Source organism: Urocampus carinirostris, chromosome 20, assembly GCF_059441175.1.
Source record: "Urocampus carinirostris isolate Australia breed hairy pipefish chromosome 20, RoL_Ucar_1.0, whole genome shotgun sequence".
NCBI classification, from domain to species: Eukaryota; Metazoa; Chordata; class Actinopteri; order Syngnathiformes; family Syngnathidae; genus Urocampus; species Urocampus carinirostris.
In genome coordinates this window covers 12,855,351-12,871,231 of record NC_142368.1, presented here as the reverse complement: position 1 = coordinate 12,871,231, position 15,881 = coordinate 12,855,351, and positions in this window count along the sequence as shown.

Below are 15,881 nucleotides of genomic sequence, written 5' to 3'. Positions count from 1 at the left end.
CCGGTGGCGTTAGCACGTAGCAAGACTACAACCTTACTCCTTAATTTTGTACGTTCCGGCCTCCACGTTTTATTGTGGAATAAAAGTAGAAACATGAGTAATCAATTACAGCAGGATGATGTGCTAGCAGCTAAGAATACAATTCGGGTCATTATGTCCGTGTTTTAGAAGTACAGCTATGATTTAGTATACTTTACCTTTACTCTGTATTTTTCTTGGATTTTATTTTTCTGGTTGTTTTTGTTTACCTGATTGGTTGTATGGAAGACAAACTCCCAAAGGGAGGATATATTGTGGAATAAAAGTAGAAACATCTGGAAGGTGCGTGACTGACAGGACTTTGGCTAAGTCAGGGCGACTCCAACTATTTGCTTAACTGATAAGAATTTGGACTCCAACTATTTGCTTAACTGATGAGAATTTGGCTGGGTCAGGGCAACTCCAACTATTTTTGGGAAATTGCTTAATTTTGGAGAATCGAGCGCCCCTCTAGAGAAAAACAACATCGCTGACCGAACACAGTATAAGTACAGATGTCGCCCGGACAACTCTGGAACACGACTGAATGTTTGGATGAAATAAACAACGTGTCCCCTCTCATTTCAACTCTCTCTGCTCTGTTGTGTATGTTTTGGGGCGGGGCCGATATACGTCCTGCTCCGGTTATTCAGGAAACGTCGGGCACATCCCCGAGGTTTATAAAGCAGTGAGATTGAGCAGTCGTCAGGGGGGTAGGGGGGTTATTTCAGGGCCAAAGGACGGAAGGTGCCGCGGAATTTGAATCCAGGGTATTAAAAGACATCGAGACTCTTATCATTCCTTCGGCAGTCTCGAGAGACTCGCTCCGTCTTCAGAGCCGACCGCCCCTCCATATTTATAAGCGCTCTCTCGCGGTTCTCCACCTGAAGACAGACCCCCCCCACCGATGAAGCCCCCTCTGACTCGGAAAATCCGGTCATCCTTCTTCGGTCCCCGTCGCGCAGATGGACGGCCGGGAATCTTCCATCACGGCAACGAGGAAATAATAGCTAGTCCCTCCGACCGGGCCCGAGTGCCGCCAGTCGCTACTCCGAGTGAGCGATGGCCCTGAAGGGGGGAGAAGGGAACTGCCACGGTAGCAGGTAGGAAGACGGAAGGAGATTCAGGGAGAATGGAAAGGGATTTAGCCCCGCCTGATCCGTTATCATTCCCGGGGTTTTGGACGTGATGCAGGGGTTTAGCGTTCAAGGACTTCCTGAGAGAAGTCCACTGCGAAAGGAGGGATTGATGTTTTTTTTGTAGGAGAGTGGTGACAAGGTGTCCTGAGAAAGAATGTTTTCTCTTGTTCACATTTTTTTATGCTTTTCCATGGTTCTCCCATTTTTGCTTTTACGTTTTTTTTATGTTGTTTCCTTTTTTTTCTTTTGTTCCCTTTTTCATCTTTTTTTGTGATTTTTTTTTCTGCGTTTTCCCCCCTTTTCTCCAAATTTCTATTATCTCTTTTTCCCCCTTGCATTTGTATGCATTTCTTTCCCTTTTACTCTCTTTTTTTAGTCTCTTTTTCCTTTTTTCAACCTTTACTCAATTACCCCCTTTTCCTTTTTATTTCCCCATCTTTCAGTTTTTATTGTTTGCTCTCTTTTGTTTCTATGTTCATCTTTTTACGAATTTATCTTTTTTCTCCCTTTTTTCTTTCCCTCTATTTTTTCTTTTTCTTCCCCCCTTGCATTTCTATGCATTTCTTTTCCTTTTGCTCTCTTTTTTTAGTCTCTTTTTCCTTTTTACACTCTTTACTCAATTTTCCCCTTTTTCTTTTTAATGTCACCCTCTTTCCTTTTTTATTGTTTGCTCTCTATTGTTTCTATGTTCATCTTTTTACGAATTTGCCTTTTTCCTCCCTTTTCTCTTTCCTTCTTTTTTTTCTTTTGCTATGATTTTTTTCTCCTTCTTGTCCTTTATTTTTCTTTTTTTTTTCTTTCTTCCTATCCTTTTCACGTGTTTTCCTTTATCCCCTTCCTGGACCAATAGTTTGAAGAGAAAGAGAGGAGGAATGAGAGAGAGAGAGAGAGAGAGAGAGAGAGAGAGAGAGAGAGAGAGAGAGGGAGAGAGAGAGAGAAAGAAAGAGAGAGATAGAGAGTAGAAAGCGGGAAATAAGACAGTAAGTAAGAGAGACAGATAAAGAGAGAGTGAGAGGAACAGAGAGAGCCCAATAGATAGAGTAAGGGAGAAACAGTGATAGAGAAAGAAAGAGTAGGAAAAAGAAAAAGAAATTGAGAAAGAAAGGGAGAGAAAGTGAGTATGAGAAAGAGAAAAAGAAGGGGATAAAGAAAGAGGGATAGAGAAAAAGACAAAAGAAAATAGAAGTAGAGAGGGATTACAGTAGAAGGTTAAAAATAACAAAGCCTTAGGTCATTGGTCTTAAACTTGCAGCCCAGGGGCCAATTGTGGCGTTTATTTCTTTCTTTCTTTCATGCTTCCCTCTCTACTTTTCTCATTTTGTCTTTTCCCTTTTATTTATTTTTTACTTTGTTCCCTATCTTTTTCACCCTTTTCTCTCCTTTCTCTCATTTTCTTCATGTCTTGTTTCCATTGTTTCCCTCTTTTTCCCCTCTTCTTTCTTTTTTTAATATTGTTTTCTTTTCTTTTCTATTTTTTTCCTTCCTTTTCACGTGTTTTTCCTTTGTTTCATTTATTTTCAACCTTTTCTCTTGTTTTTCCCTTTTTTAATTTTCTTTTTTATTTATTTTCTTCCATTGTTTCTTTCTATTCCCCCCCTTTCTCTCCATTTTCTCATTTATCAAATTATTTTTCCCTTTGTTTTTTTCCCTCCTTTATATTTAAAAGGCTGGTAAAATAGGAAGATAATGGCCCTTTTTGGTCACTTTGAATCTCTAGCTTGTGCACTTCCTTGTGCTGTGTCGCACTTTTTGGGGGTTCCTTCCTTCCTTCCTTTCCTTTTTTCTCCCTTTCTTTTCATTCTTTATTTTTATTTTTTCTTTGTATCTTTGCTTTTATCTTTGTCTCTCCCTTACTCTCTCTCTCTTTCTTTCTCTCAGTTTCTTTCCATCTTTTTATTTCTCTCTCTCTCTACAAACAATAATGAACTAGGTGATAACATAGTAAGTAGTCCAAGCAATTCCTTTAGCAATGTCTATGAAACGTGGTTGCCATTTGCACTAACAAGTGATAATAGAAAGCTCTCCACCTGAGAAAGGGTCGCAGAGAGAGAGCCCGGCCTTAAGGTCTCGTAAGGGAAGATGAGGCTTGTTGTGTTTGCGTGTTTAGGAGACGCAGTCCATCTGTCGTGGCCCCCATCAATTATTGGTGAGAGGGAAACCTTATGCCCGGCTCCATCCGTCTCAAAGACAGAGGGGAGAATGCTTTAGAGACATTCTCTCCTCCTCAAAACCATCTGGACGCTCTCATATGCTACCCATTACGCCGTACCAGGCGGCCAACTGCACCCGGGCTGCCAACTGCACCCAAGTGGCCAACTGCACTCGGGCGGACAACTGCACCCAGGCAGCCAACTGCACCCGGCGGCCAACTGTACCCGGGCAGCCAACTGCACCCTAGTGGCCAACTGCACCTAGGCAGCCAACTACACCCTGGCAGCCAACTACACCCTGGCGGCCAACTGCACCCGGCGGCCAACTGTACCCGGGCAGCCAACTGCACCCAAGTGGCCAACTGCACCCTAGTGGCCAACTGCACTCGGGCGGACAACTGCAACCGGGCAGCCAACTGCACCAGGCCGGCCAACTGCACCCTAGTGGCCAACTGCACTCAGACGGCCTACTGCACCCAAGGGGCCAACTGCACCCGGGCGGACAACTGCACCCTAGTGGCCAACTGCAACCGGGCGACCAACTGCAACCGAGTGGCCAACTTCACCCTAGTGGTCAACTGCCCCCGGCGGCCAACTGCACCTGCGCGGCCAACTGTTCCCTAGTGGCCAACTGCACCTTAGTGGCCAACTGCACCCGGGCGGCCAACTGCACCCGGGCAGTCAACTGCACTCGGGCAGTCAACTGCACCTGGGCAACCAACTGCACCCAAGTGGCCAACTGCACCCAAGCGGCCAACTGCACCCGGCGACCAACTGTACCCGGGCAGCCAACTGCACCCTAGTGGCCAACTGCAACCGGGCGACCAACTGCACCCGGGTGGCCAACTTCACCCTAGTGGTCAACTGCCCCCGGCGGCCAACTGCACCTGGGCGGCCAACTGCTCCATAGCGGCCAACTGCACCCTAGCGGCCAACTGCACCCGGGCAGCCAACTGCACCCGGGCGGCCAGCTGCACCCTAGTGGCCACCTGGGTGGCCAACTGCACCTGTCTGCTTCTCATTGCTTAATATTTATGATTTGAATCTAGAGCAGGGGTGGGCAACTATTTGGAGTCTCTTTCTCTGTCTTTCTCTCACCTTCTTTTGTTCCTCTCTCTCATTCTGTCTTTTTCTCTCTCTTTCTCTGTCTCTCCTTCCTCTTTTTTATTTCATATATTTCCCTGTCTCTGTCTCATTGTCTCCACTTTGCTTGCTCTCTGTCTCTTTCTCGAGTGAAAAAGTTATAAGACAGGGTCACTGTAACCTGGGGCTCTACTGTACATATACACAGAATTTGGTGTTGATGATGTATGGTGGGGAAATTGCTGTAAAAAAACAAAACCATCTTGCGAAAACGCTGTAAGGCGGGGTCGCCGTATCCTGAGGGTTTACCTACACCGCTTTTGTAAACAGAAGTCGCGTCAAGAAAATCCTTTCTAAACTATTAGCGTTCCGCATGAATCATTGATACTCGTATGCTGCCAAGCGCGCCTTTGTTTGTATCGTTGATCCACTCGAAGAATACCGGCGCGAACAAGCTAGCGGCGACTTAGCGCCATCAAAAATTGAAAGCGGCAGCAACTCGGCCGAGCCGTCTCGTCTTGTTGTGAAAATACCCAATAGGACCTTTTGGTTTTGTTGAATCAGTATTTTTCCTTGTATTTTCCCCCCAGAAAGACATTTCACTCTCCCAGGCCAGAAAGACATTGAATATAGCATCATCTTTCACAGGCAGTCAGGTATGTTATCCTAGATGTGATAAACACCAAAAAAGCTCAGCACATTTGGTCTGCTGACATGGCATGTTTTCCAAAAAGACATTCTACTCTCAGTCTAGAACGACATTGAATATCTACACTATTGTTCTGGAGCTGTCAGGTAGTCTCCCCTAGATGTGAAAAGTGGCCCCAAAAAGCTTATCCAGCACTTTTGGTTTTGTTAACTCAGCATTTTCCCTGTATTTCTCCCCAGAAAGACATTCCACACACCAAGACCGGAAGGACATTGAATACCAACACCAAATTTTACAGGCAGTCAGATGTGAAAAATGGCAAAAAAGTGAACTCAGCACTTTTGGTTTTGTGGATTCAGCATTTTTTCCCAGAAAGACATTCCACTCTCCCAGGACAGAATATAAATATACAGAATACAAATATAACTTCATTGATCACCTGAAGATTCAAAATGGTGGCGTTTCCTGTTCTTTCAGTTACCAATTTTAACAGATTTATAACATAAAGCATAGTCTGTCGAGATTAAAATACTTGAAAAAAAGGTTCAAAAGTATACTTTTTTAACAAGTATGAGCTATTGCACCACCTACTGATGTTTTTTGCACAACACTGGGAAATTTCAGCTCTCTGTTGTTGTCTTTTCTCCCATGTTTTGACCTTGATGTAAACAGAACTATCATGGTTAAGTGCCTGCAGTCCCTCCCCTCCTACAAGAGATGGCAGCATTACCCCATTTTCCAGTCTCCTTCTCAATTCCAGATGCTCCCAATCAGCCAATTAGCCAACCTCTACTATAAAAACTCCAGGCTCTCACTTTATGTTGCTGTTTCGTCTTCTTAAGTTATGAACTTGAAAAGACGTAACGCTTCTCTTCCCAAAACTTTCACTACTCGTCCCAAGACCTTCCTCACCAGGCATTTTTTTCAATGTTCTTCCCAATCTTTTTTTCAAGACTTTCGCCACCCCAAAACCTTCCTCTCAAGTATCCTCTTGCCGCCATCCTGGTGCTCCCGATCATCTAATTAGTCAACCTCTACTATAAAAACTCCAGGCTCTCACTTTACGTTGCTGCTTCGTCTTTGAACCCTGCTCAAGATATCCACTTGCCAAGTTGACAAGTTTCTCCTAAAAAATTCCTCACCAGTTCTCCCCTCGTCCCAAGACCTTCCTCACCAGGAATTTTCTTCAAGGTCTTCACAAATCTTCTTTTCAAGACATTCACCACCCCAAGACCATTCTCTCAAGTATCCCCTCTCCACTATCCAGGTGCTCATGATCATCCAATTAGTCAACCTCTAATTAATGTACTACAGGCTCCCACTTTACGTTGCTCGTTCGTCTTTAAACCCTTCTTAGGTTATAAACTTGGAAAGACGTTACACTTCTCTTCCCAAAGTTTTCACTACTCGTCCGAAGACCTTCCTCAGCAGTTATTTTCTTCAAGGTCTTCCCAAATCTTTTTTTCAAGACATTCACCACCAAGACCTTTCTCTCAAGTATCCCCTCTCCACTATCCTGGTGCTTTATGATCATCCAATTAGTCAACCTCTACTATAAAAACTCCGGGCTCTCACTTTACGTTGCTGCTTCGTCCCTTTTAGTCAACCTCTACTAAATGTACTACAGGCTCCCACGTTACGTTGCTCATTCGTCTTTGAACCCTTTTCAAGTTATAATCACATCCCTGTTTTGTTTTCTCCTTGTGTCCTGCATTTGGGTCCGTCCGACCTCACGTGACAGGAACATCTCCGTACTGTCATGACAGAAAAAAGGATCCCTATCTGATCCCATGTAGACATACTTGTTTTTCTTCTACGCTACAAAAACGAAGAATTGCGACATTGTACGAGCACAACGGCGGAAAATCAAAAGCACGACACGAAGCAAAGTCCTTGGTGAGTTCACAACCTTTTTTCTCTCTTCTTCTTGTGTCGCCCACGTCCACCATTGCTCACAAAGGAAGGAGGTCGGAACAAAGCGCAGGCGCTCGCCGATGATACGAGCGCAGCGTCGTGTCTCAACCTCTGCGTTCCGGATTTAGCTAGCATGCGTGCTAACTCCTTGACCTTTTTGTTTGATTCCAAATAGCGGCCACGCTATCTGTGCTAAAGTTGGGTGAACCCTTTGTTTTTATTTATTGTCAGATACTTTAAGCGTACATTGAACAGTAGATGTGTATGTATAAAACTACGTTTACATATTTTTACACTTTGAAACTCGTTTGCAGGTTTATTAATATGTAGTTGCAAAGAATAAATATTGAAAGGGATTGATTTATACAAATATATATATATAAAATTACATTTACATATTTTTACACTTTGAAACTCGTTTGCAGGTGTTTAATATGTACTTGCAAATAAGCAATATTAAAAGTGAATGATTTATAGAAATATATGTAAAACTACGTTTACATCTTTACACTTTACAGCATATTTGCAAGTCTTTTAAAATGTAAGAGCAAATCATAAATATTAAAATGAATTTAAATCTGTAGAAGTGTACTTGCAAGTAATAAATATGAAATAATTTGAGTATATAAATATATGTAAAACTACAATAAGTTTGAATCTTTTTACACCTTGCAACATATTCGCAAGTCTTTTAAAATGCGAATCATAAATATTAAAATGAATTTAAATGTATAGATATATATATAAAACTAATTTAAATGTATATATATATATATATATATATATATATATATATATATATATATATATATATAAAACTACAATCAAATCTTTACATTTTGAAACATAGTTCCAAAACTTTTCAAATGGACTCGCATATAATGAATATTAAAATGAATTTAAATATATAGATATACATAAAACTACGTTCAAATCTTTACATTTTGAAACATCGTTCCAAGTCTGTTGAAGTGTTCTTGCAAATAATAATTATTTGAAAAAATGATTCAATTATACAACTATATGTAAAACTACGGATGTCATGATGACTGACTGGCTTAAACTGTGCCCTCTTATTTGGCGCTAGCCGCTGCTGGCTTCCTGATTGGTTCCCTGTCCTACTTAAGTGCCGTCCTTTCACTCGCCGATTGTCAGTCCGTCAGCGAACCTCTGTTTCCACCAGGCAAGCATTTTTTGACTCTGACTCCCGTCGGTCCCGTTTTTCACCCGCCCGTTCCTGATTTCCCCGTTTGTCTCCGGCTTCGACCCGTTTTTTAAACCCGACCACGTTTTGATCTCCCGTCCCGGCTAATGACCTGTTTTTCCGTCTACCTAACAAAGATCTCCCGCTCCGGAGGATTCACTTCCGCTTTCGGAACACGTTCCGATTCTGTGAGTGGGTTGCTTCCCGCGTCCAGCGAGCACCACAAGTTTTGTATGCTAACCAAATCCACATCATTTGTCGTGCAGCTAAATAATTATTTCCCCCGACTTTGTGCTCATCTGGCTCGAAGGACCAAACGTCATTTTTTTCAGTCACGCTAATTTTACCGATAAATCGAGTTTTCGTGGCGCAGATGTTTCAACAAATGGTTGCGGCATAGGTAAAGACGTCAAGCCTCTCGTTCATCCGCCGTGGGTTTTTTTTTTTCAGTCTCATTACCGGTATCGGTTGATCCTTTTATAACCGTTTTTTTTATTTTTTTCCTCGCCTTTCATTGGGCGACATCTGCGCCTTTATAGCACTGGATTTCTCCTTTTTGCAGGTGAGCTCGATTTTATGATTTAAAGATGGAGACGGGGATTCAGAAGGGGGCGTGGCCAAAACATTGAAAACCTCCCGTCGACTCATTGCTAATTGCTTCCCCTCCCGTACAATCGGCTAATGAAATCAGCTTGCTTTTTTTTCAGCACCATACATTTTTATTCTTTTTTTACACTTTCCTTTAAAAATTCACACGACGGAGTTATTAGCTCGGAGCTATAACACTAATGGAGTGCCCCCTGGTGGGAAGGAGGCTGAGTCATTTACGTTCAAATAAAGAAAAAAAATAAAGTCAAATCAAAAATTCTGTCAGCTGAATTCCTAGCCCCGTTTTTCACAGCTGTAAAAAGAATTCTCAACTCTGGAAAGAGACCAGTCTCATTCTCACAAAATCCTGATGCCTTCAAGACCTAAAATCAAACAGTCTGACAGCTGAATTTTACATTTGAATTACTAACAGCTAAAAAATATTTGCCATGCCTGTTGGCTCGTCTTTTTTTTTAAAACCGTGTATGAAGTCCTAATACCTTTAAAACTTCAGGTCAAACATTCTGACAGCTAATTTTCAATTTGATTTTCTATCAGCTGTAAAAAAATGATGAACCATACATGGTGTCTGGTTTCTTTCTAAAAATCCTATATGGAGTCATAATACATTTAAAACTTCAGGTCAAACATTTTGACAGCTGAATTTTCAATTTTATTGTCTAACGGCTGTAAAAAAAAAAAGACCAGGCCTGTTAGCTTGTCTCTTTCTCGAAACCCCTATATGGCATCCCAATACCTTTTTATACCTTAAGTTAAACATTCAGACAGCTGAATTTTCAATTTCATTTTATGACTGCTGTAAAAAAAAAACAATGAACCATACACGGTGAGTAATATCTTTCTCAAAACCCTATATGGAGTTCCAATACTTTTAAAACTCCAGGTCAAACTATCTGACAGCTGAATTTCCAAACTTATTTTATAACATCTGTAAAAAACATGAACCATAGGTGGTGACTATTCTTTTTCAAAATTGTGCATGAATGTCAATTTTATTTTCTAACAGCTGTAAAATAAGGCCAAGCTAACAGCTTGTCTCTTTCTCGAAACCCCTATATGGCATCCCAATACCTTTTTATACCTTAGGTTAAACATTCAGACAGCTGAATTTTATGACTGCTGTAAAAAAAAAAAAACGAAGAACCATACATGTTGAGTAATATCTTTCTCAAAACCCTATATGGGGTCCCAATACTTTTAAAACTTCAGGTCAAACATTCTGACAGCTGATTTTCCAAACTTATTTTGTAACAACTGTATGAATGTCAATTTTATTTTCTAACAGCTGTTAAAAAAAGGCCAAGCTAACAGCTTGTCTAATTCTTGAAACCCATATGTGTCATGATTACTGATGTGAGTCCCCTGTGCCCACTCCTTTAGCGCCAACTGCCTCAGACGCTGATTAGCTCCCTGTTCTTGTTCAAACCCACTCCTTTCTGTCACCTGTTGTCAGTCCGTCTGCGAACTTCAGTTTCCTCTAGGCAAGATTTTTGACCCTGACTCACTCCTGTTTTGGCTCCAGTCTGTTTCCCGGCTTCGACCTGTTTTTTGATCTTGACCACGTCTACTCTCCTCTCCTGGCTTTTGACTCATTGCTGATCCCGGCCACGTTTTTTACTGTCCCGGCTACTGACCCGTTTTTCCGTTCCCGACACTGCCATCGCTCGCCACGGAAGTGCAACTTCCACGTTCAGAGCGACCTGCTCCCTGCGACCAGCGATCACCAGATCGTATGTGCAATAATTTCCCTTCTTCCCAATAAAACTGAGAGAAACGTACGCATGTGGGTCCTGTCTCCGTTCTGGTCCTGACACTATGTGGCATCCCAATACCTTTTTATACCTTAGGTTAAACATTCAAACAGCTGAATTTTCAATTTGATTTTATGACTGCCGTAAAAAAAGCAATGAACCATACATGGTGTCTAATATCTTTCTCAAAACCCTATATAGAGTCCAAATACTTTTAAAACTACAGGTCAAACATTCTGACAGCTGAATTCTCAATTTACGAAAAGTATAGTAACATTTTAAAAAAGGTATTTAAAATGAACAAATTACCCTAAGAAAATGTTTTATTTTTTAGAAAAAGATTATGTGTAAAAAAAAATCAAATAAAATTAAAAAATAAATCAATACAATCGAAAAAGAAAAATGCCAGTCATCCAAGGTGTTTTTGTTTTTTTCTGTACTCTTATTGTGAAAGGATCCAAAATTTGGAGTCTCTGGACTATATCGTTTTGAAGCTACAGGTAGAACGCGAATACTAATCATCTCCCACCAAGACTATGATCTCATCTGGCTAGGAACAGAAAATCACACTCGTCGTGAAGAGATTTCGTCAATTTTTCTGGGGATCTTTTTTCCCGATTTCAAACGCAAATCGAAACGTCACACAGACTCCGGCTGGAATTGAAGAACTCGATGTTCTACTTGACTGGAGATAATCAGCCGCTAAATTTTGCAAAAATCGGCAAAGGCTCCTCGAGCGATTGAGCGAAAAATGGATTTTTGGTGGAGGCGCTCACAAAGTAGGAACGAGGACGTCCTATCGAGGTGGTCTGGAAACACTTGAACGATACCATCTGGTTCTTTGGACGTTACTTCAGGTCATCAATCGAGTAAGTATCAAATTTTTTTACCAAGTCAAGATTTAACCTCTTCATTCCTAAGTCAAAAATATACTTATATTGTCACCTGGACGTTTATTCACTTAGGGCACATCTGAACCAAAATGTATTAATTAGCTAATGTTGGAATTATTACTTTATCAATACACACTTTTATTAGTAATCTGACTCCAATTTCTGACCTTCCCCAAACGCCACTCATCCAACAATACGCGCGCTCGTTTTGCAATAAAAAGGCATCAGGAAGCCAGCATTTCACACACGAGTGGATTTATTCCTAACACACAAATCTAATACAAACAACTGGGTCTCTGGTCCCTCTTAATACAATCTTGTGCGTCTCTTTTCCCACAAGCAGGCGCACCCCATGCGAGAAGCCCAGCATTAATTTATACTATACAATATGCAAATAGCACAGCAAAAAAAAAACATCCTAGCATAATTCTATTGGATATGTGTATATTGCAGTTATCCATAGCTCGCTCTGATTGGTCTTTCCTCCGCTGCAGGATCACGTGTTGGCCACTCCTGGTTGTGGTTTTCTGGCAGTTGTTTACCAACTGCCTGTTAGTCATCACCCTGCTTGTGGTCGTTACCGTCTGTTCTAGAACATTCCATTCTTGCACTTTTTCCCACCACACATCCTGTTCCACCCGTCACGCGCTCTTACAGATATCCTCACACTTTCATACAATAAGCAGCATCATCTAACAAAACACCATGCTTATATTTTTATTTCCTTTAATGCTTGTATTTTGATTTTCCTTCACCAACTATATCGATTTTAGTTCAGATTAAAATAGTCCTTTAAGGTCTGTCCATCCATTACCTTCCACTTATTCAGGGTGGGGTCACATGGGCAGCAGCTTCAACAGGAAAGCACAGACTTCCCTATTCCTAGCCACTTCATTCAGTTCATTGGAAGGGATCCTGAGGTGATCCCGGGCTTCCTGCCAGTGGGACATGCCCGGAACACCTCCCAAGGGAGGGGTCCAGGAAGCATCCTTTTTAGATGCCTGAGCCACTTCAGACAACTCCTCTGATTGTGCAGGACCAGCGTTTCAACACGGATGACCAAGCTTAACACCCTGTCACCCTGCGGAGGAAGCTAATTCTCAGCATGACGGACCGGTACAGGGTCTGCATGTTCTCCCTGTGCTTGCGTGGGTTAATTGGCAGATCCAAATTGTCTCTAGGTAGGAATTAGCGAAAGCTTGTTTGTCTCTCTGTGCCCTGCGACTGGCTGGCAATCGGTTCAAGGTGTCCCCTACCATTGCCCGAGGATGACTGGGATGGGCTCCAGCACCCCCACGACCCTACTGAGGATAAGCGGTGCAGATAATGGATGGATGGATATCAAGAGTTGTATCAAAAACCTGTCTTCTCCTCTTCAAGGAACCTTTGTATTTTCCCTAGTAGCACAAGTTACCATGATTTAAATAGCGCTTGTCAAACAGGGTCGCCAGCGCCCCCATGGTAATAAGAGGGTTAATGTGTTTTCTGTTATCTTTTTTATATTTATATTTTTTGGGCAAATTTGGTTAAAAACTCACTAATATTTTAGCTGGGTATTCAATCAGTTCATTGGCTTTCCTTTTTCAACGTGGAGAACCAAAAATGGTCATTTCTCCAGGCTTTCATGGACTTATGAATATGCAAATGAGGGGTTTCAAATAAAGAGGAATATTACACGTATCGTTAAAGTGTACTCCTTTAGAAAACTAGCATGAGAATGTTTTTTTTTTCCTTGTCAAAACGCTAGCACGTACCTTTTATCCTCGAACCGATTGTTAGCGTCGTTTGCAAACAACAGCAAGATGGCGGCGAGCTTTCCTGCACTCAGATGTCGGAGGTGTTAGCGCGCGCCGTCCCGCGTCAAGCTAACGCGGCCTGACATGTGCTTCTCCTTGTTATTCAAACGAGCCGTCAAGACGGCGCTTTCACCCCGCTGCTAGCTAGCTAGCGGCGTGACATTTCCTGCAAAATATCAGACCGGTATCATTGGTATCGATTCCCGTATCGATCGATGAATGGATAGCATTGATGATTTAATCACTCTTGGGGGAATTACTGTTTTTCTGTTGTTTCTGTTATTTTTTTTCCATTTTCGGCAAAAGCGTCCCAAAATTACGTGAATTTTATCAACAATAAGTCGGCCTCAACTGAAATGAATAATAATAATAATAATAAAGAAAATAACAATTACACAAGGACCGCGCAAAATTACTATACAAAATACGTTATCTAATATTTACAAATCCTTTAAATCAGTTTTTTGTAGCTCGTCTTCCTTCAATTTGAGTTTGTTAGCTTTTACTAGCCTCTTCCGCTTCCTTCCCGTGTTAGCGCTAAAGCTAACTCTTGCTTCGTGAACGGTTCTTTAGTTTGGCTATGAATTTGTTGATAAAGAAAATCCATTTGCGTGATAAAAAGCGCTAATGGTAACTATTCCTGGGTGAAACATTCCTAACTTGAATACGTTGAAAAAAAAAAAAAAATTAGCATGCTAGAAAGCGCTAAAGCTAACTCTTGCTCAATAAACTGTTCCGAACTTTGGGCAATGCCTTTACTACATTCGTGAAAATGTTCGATTAACATGCTAAAAGGCGCTAACTTGCTCGGTGAATCTTGCAAAATGTATAGCAATACAGTGAATTTGTTTAAAAATTGTTCAATTGGATACTAAAAGGCGCTAAGCTAACTCATTCGTCGTGAACCCTTCGTAACTTATAGTTGAGCTATACATATATTTTTAAAAAATTAACTCTTCTGCTAAAAAGTGCTAAAGCTTACTCTTGCTCAGTGGACCATTCTGAAACTATACCAATTCCATGAATACATGAAAAAAAACTTCAATTTGTATGCTAAAATCCGCTAGCAGTTAATTCTTGCTCGGTGACCCTTTGAAAACCTATAGTAGTGCCATGAAATAACTACGAAAAAATCTTCAACTAGCCTCCGAAAAAAACGCTAAAGCTAACTCTTGTTCTGTGAACCATTCTTAACTTATGCTAATGGAATGAATTCTTTAATAAAAGATCTTCAATTAGCATGCTAAAAGGCGCTAACTTTAACTGTTGTTCAGTGAGCCCTTCATACTTTATAGTTAAGCCATAAATACGTTTGAAAAAAAAAATTAACATGCTAAAAGGCGCTAATGCTAATTTTTGTATGGTGAACCGGTTATACCTTATAGTTAATTCATAAATACATTAGCATGCTAAAAGCGCTAAAGCTAACTCTTGCTCAGTGAACCATTCTTTACTTAATAATGCCAAGAGTACAATAAAAAAACTCTTCAATTAGTATGCTAAAAGGCGCTAATGCTAACTCTTCCTTGGTGAACTCTTCATACCTTATAGCTAACCCACGGATACATTCAAAATAAAACTTTATTAGCATGCTAAATGCGCTAAAGCTAACTCTTGCTCAGTGAACCATTCTTTACTTAATAATGCCAAGAGTGCATTAAAAAAAACTCTCCACTTAGCATGCTAAAAGGCGCTAATGCTAACTCTTCCTTGGCAAACCCTTCATACCTTATAGTTCAGCCACGGATACATCCAGAATAAAACTTAATTAGCATGCTAAGTGCGCTAAAGCTAACTCTTGCTCAGTGAACCATTCATAACTCATGGTAATACCATGAATACCTTTGTTCAAAATCCAATTAGCATGCTAAAAAGCCTAGCTGTGAAAAGAACAAGCAAAAGGGAAATTGTTTACCCCCCTGTGAGTCATGTCTGTCGCGTATGAAAAAAAATTAGCGCCACCCGCTAGCTTGGCAAATGCTGGCCAGCCCTCCCGGCTGGTGAGTAACAGCCTGTCGTTTTGCACGCGAGGCAGCGACGTAGCTTCTTTTTTTCTGAACGGAGAAGGTCAAAGCTAATTTAAGCGGGTGAGCGAGAGGGTTTCGATGCTAACCGTTTAGCTTCGTCGCCGTGGCGATCGATGCTGCTCCCATGCTGATAAGTTCGACGAAACGGGGGGGGACGAGATACAGGATGTATACGGGGTAAAACCCCCTCTTTCATGGCCAAATTTGAGCACTTTTAAGGCCAATTTTTCAGTGTGTCAATAGGCTGCTATAAACTGACATGAATTCTGCCATTCTGCTTTAACAATGCACACGCAGCCTCAATACTTCACACTTGTTCACAAACACAAAAAAGCTTCTCGAAAAATAGCCAGAATTCTCATGATTAGTCTGATGAACACGTCACCTGCCACTCTAGGGGGCAGTGACGCTTCACCTTCACAACTTCATGAAGAGGACTAGTGTCGTGGGTGCCATGTAGCCCAATTGGCCGCGCCCGTGTGTGTCACGGTTGCCGTGGTGCCCAATTGGCCCCGCCCGTGTGCAATATTCCCTGTAATTTTCCACGGGTCTGAGCGTTCACACAAAGTCGGTGAGCAACGCTTGAAACAACAGTGAGCAACAGCAATCGCAAGTGTGGCAACTAAATCATTATCAAACGTGTCCAAA